The sequence below is a fragment of the Corvus brachyrhynchos genome, unplaced genomic scaffold (assembly GCF_000691975.1).
Source record: "Corvus brachyrhynchos isolate BGI_N302 unplaced genomic scaffold, ASM69197v1 scaffold61, whole genome shotgun sequence".
Lineage (NCBI taxonomy): Eukaryota > Metazoa > Chordata > Aves > Passeriformes > Corvidae > Corvus > Corvus brachyrhynchos.
The window spans coordinates 1908938-1913288 of record NW_008236478.1 but is presented as its reverse complement, the minus strand read 5'-3'; the positions used below and the strand labels follow the sequence as shown (position 1 = coordinate 1913288).

The following is a 4351-nucleotide window of genomic DNA, read 5'->3' as shown; positions in this document are numbered from 1 at the left end:
GAGAGGGGGAGCTGAGGTCTCTCCCTCCCAGCCCTCACCAAATTCCTGCCACATGGACCCTTCCAATTATATCCACGTTTGAAAGGCTGCTGTCAGGATGAAAGGCACAGAGCAGTAATGAACTGACGATTAATTTGCAGTTGGCTCACCCAGTGCGTGAGTGTCTCTCAGGCTCGCTGCATGCGGGTGCTAAATATGACGATGTCAGCAATTGTCAGCCAGAGCCAGGGTTACCCTTAATAAGAGTCTCTCTCACCGCTGCCTGATTGCCTGTTGCCAGCTTCCAGGGGCTCCAGACCAGCTCCCCATCCTTCTAACGGCGAGGGGAGCTCTGTACCAGCCTGGCAGCTGCCAAAGTAGCAAGAGGAAGGGAAAAGAAATGACCCTCTCCCCTGGCAAAGCAGCAGGAGCAGCTGCCAGTGCTAACTGCCTCTGCCCATGCCAACTTTGACCTGGGAGAGTTACGGCTTATGCTGGCACGAAAATAGCTCAGGATGGAATTGCACACGTGAGCACCAGCCATGCCTGGGCTGGGATCTCTTGCACCTCCAAAACTGGCAGGAAATTTCACAGGCCCTAATCCATGTTAAAAACAAGCCTCTCACTCTCCTCATTCAAGTCAGCATCCCCATGTCTGAGTGGGCGTGATGGCCAGGGAGTGTGATTGACACTGAGTTTCAAGACAGAGCTGTTGCAGAGGAACACCCTCCACAACACCCTGCAAAACTGTACTGCCAGCAGCTGGTTTTCAGGTAATGCATTAAGGGTTGATGCATCCTGATGGGGTCTGGGTCAGGACCTGCTCAAACATCCCTGCCAGCCTCGGAAGGGAGGCAAGAGGCACACATTTGGGAACCACTGTGTGGAGCAGTCTGTGAGACCACATAGAGGGATCTGAAGCAGAGCTCCAAAGAGTTTGCAGGCTCACCAGCCAAGATGTGCCTGGGTGTGGGAGGGATACAGTAGAGAGCACAGGATTGACAGGTCTGGGAATACAACCTGCATCTTCTGCATTAAGGGGCCTGTCATCAGGCCGCAGGGGAATGCTGCTTTGCAGAGGGAAGCACAACACCTGCTCAAAAGACACAAATATTCAAAGTAAAGACCAATCCCTTGACATTGCACAAAGACACCTCCTGCACACTCCCAAGAAATCTGGGGTGTACACAATGGTCCTGCATATTCCATTCACCCTTTTAAGCCTGTCCCCCAAATCCAGACACTCATCTTCTTTCCTCACAACAGGAATGGAAACCAGGCCTGAGCCATTAGCCACTACAAATATTTTCTTCAACTGTCTGAAGTTTGGCACTCCAAATTGCTGGGCACCTTTGAGAATCTGGGTTCAGGAGGGTCATAATAAATCCTGCTGTGGAGCAAGCATTGGGCGTTTGGGATGCGGCAAGGCAACGCTCTTCAATTGATGTGGGACACTGTGTAGGGCATTAGAAATGTTCATACTGCAGCTTCCTTTTAGATTGCCCAAAGGCCTGTAAAATTTCATGTCTCTCATGCAGTAGATAATCATCTAGATTATTAGACCTGGCTTCATGTGATTAGGTTGGGATCTGAAAGGTGGGTGCACTGATTTCATCCTGGGCATGGACTTCTAGAGCTTCAGAGGGCTTATGAGAGTGCAAAAATCAGGTCTTGCCATAATCACAGATGTGTTTTTACCATGTAATCTCTGCCATCAGAGCTGGCATTTCAGGCACTGCTCCTACCATTGCTCTCACTCCCTCCCAGTGTTGTCCTGGCAGATGTACAGGGTGTCCTGCCAGCTGGACACAGCCCAGGTCCAGCTCACATATTATTTTAAAAAACTTGCCTCAATGAGACCTTCCTACAAAGATGCCATCCAAGCCGCTTTTCCTGCCCACCAAGCATGCCTGGGCCTGGGAGAGACACATTTTGGCTTTCCCTGCTCCTTCCACCCTGCCTGGCTCCCATTGGGAACTGGCTCAGGGGCCATGCCATGTCTCTGTGCAGAGCAGGAGGTAGCAGAGTCATGGCACCAATGCCACTTGGCAGGGCATCCTGATGACACTGCATCCCCGTGAGAGCCAAGTGCAGCCCTTGGAGAGCCGAGAGCTCCTCTGCAAAGGAGATCTGAGCCCTTTAAGGAAGAGAGAGGAGCAGAAATCAATTGTCTGCTCGCCTTCCTCCCCAGGCCCCCCTCTCCCCCTCCTCCATCACCACCACCACCACACACGCACCCTATTCACCCTGCTGGAAGGTGACATTTGCTATTAACCTTATATTGGGCCATTTTGTAAATCAATGTCACTTACATTTAATAACAAGTGTAATCAAAGGAATTATGCAAATTTAATTTGATGCTTCTTGAATTATGCAAATCTGCACCACATATAATGGCTTCTGACATGTGCCCAGTTGGAGAACGTTCCATTACCTCCTCTCTTATTACCCCTATTATTATTTTTATTTTTTTATCCCGTGGGGGGGGAGTGAGAAGGGAGGGAGCAGCAGTTAGGCTTAGAGGCAGGGGGGACAAGTGAGTGCAGGGAGAAGAGAAGGGAAAGAAGAGGGGTGGTGGAGAAAAGTGCTCCTTTGCCTGCATTTTGAGTAGAAAAGCCTCCTGAAGGCATTTCTGTTATTGTTATTGCAGAGCAAGGAGAGCGGGATGGGGGGGGAGCGGAATGGGGATGGGTGGAATCATTTCCCATGAATGGCTTTGCAGGCAATAATACTATAAGCCTCTGAGTCTAAATTACTGCCCTTCCAGTCCTATCTCCAGCACAATATTACTCTCCTTGGCCTCTTCTTCCTGAATCACCAGGCAAGCTGGGGGAGGGCGAGGAAAGAGGGGAGCAGGACCCACAGAGTGGAAAATGCAGAACAAATGGGCGAAAAGATGTTTCAGGTTTTTTGTTCCATGGCCACCCCAGGTGCCCCCACATTCTTATTCCTTCTGTCAGGGCCCCAGAGGAATAACTTTTCTTTTCCCCTTTGCTTTCCCAACAATTGTTTCCTTACATGTGACCCCAAGGTCAGGAAAAACAGCCACAATATGCATGTGCCTCGATTTCTAATATCTTCACGGTAACCTGGGGCATCTTCAGCCAGTGACATCCCAAGTTTCTCCCTTTGCAAGGACTTCAGTGTCTGTAGCACCAGAAGTCAGTTTGGACCAGCCTCTGTTTCTTCTGCTTGTCAGAGATGGCAAGAGGATTTGGTGATCTCAGAATGGATTTGAAAGACAGTGCCATGATGGTAGTGCAACATATAATGCTGGACCACATCTTCCTCTGCTATTCCTCACAGCAACTGATGAGTGACTCTTGCCATGATAATTTGTGCAGTGTGACCTTGAGTGAGGCCACTCCCATCTCTGTGTCTTGGTGTCTTCACACTCGTGCAAAGCAGATAAAGAAATCGATCTGTATTTTGGAAGGAGAAGAAGGAGAAGAAAATACATTTGTAAAAGTCTGTGTGGTCCTCTAATGTGAATTGATACACACTGTGAGGGCACAGTACCAGTATGGCACCATCATTTATACAAAGCAAGAGTCACTAATATAAAAAGTCTCCTTAGACTTTGAGAACTGAAAGGCAGGGAGTATTTCTACATTTTCCAATTTACACTTGACATGTTTCCTTCCAAAACTCCTCCAGAAACACTGGGGTTTTTTTCTTCTTTCTTCTAAATATTTCTCCTATCATTACAAAGACCTACAAGCCCTGCAGTTTTTTCTCCAATGGAAGATAATTTCCAGAAACATACCCTGCATTTATATTTTAAACACAATAAATTAGAAAAGATGTCCAGATTAATTTTTTTCTTACCTACCAATAGTTCAAATTATTTTAAAAGCTAAATAAAAGGGGTTTTTCTCTTTAATGGAAGGATTTTTCATCTGCTATCAAAAATACACTGTCATAGAAATATTGGTGAGAGGAAACTGTCCCTGCTCTGCCCAAACGGTACATCATTTGAAGTTCACTGTGGAAAACGTCATGTTTCAGCCAGTCCTCAATAGTATGGTTTCCAGCAATGATTGGGTGAAATGGATGTGCTCACCCCACTATAAGGCTAACACCTGCTGGCCTTAGAAAAGAAATATATAACACCCAGGGGATGCAGCTGACATTGCTTTTCAAGCCCTGATGGTATTTGACAGCATGACCAGCAGTTCTCCAGTGCCATCAGCACTCTGCCACTGCTAATTCTCTGTAGAGCCCATATAGGAAACAAGGGTGGATCTTGAGAGTTGCAACTGTGGGTAGAAATCCTGCTGGGAGGTGTCAGTCCAGCATCTTCTCTGACCCTTGTTCAGGGAGCCCAGCCCTGCCCTCTCCAGCCCCCAGGGATGTGCTCTCTGAAGGGAGG

At 47.9% G+C, this 4351-nt stretch overlaps 1 long non-coding RNA gene across 1 annotated transcript in view; it reads right to left on the bottom strand.

Annotated features, from left to right (window-relative positions):
- Positions 1-2306: 2306 nt before the first annotated feature.
- The window catches only part of LOC108444641, a 4916-nt gene continuing 2871 nt past the window's right edge, over positions 2307-4351 (bottom strand). The window contains exon 2 of the long non-coding RNA XR_001859270.1: positions 2307-3401. This is a non-coding gene — a long non-coding RNA (uncharacterized LOC108444641). The remainder of the gene's footprint in view (positions 3402-4351) is intronic.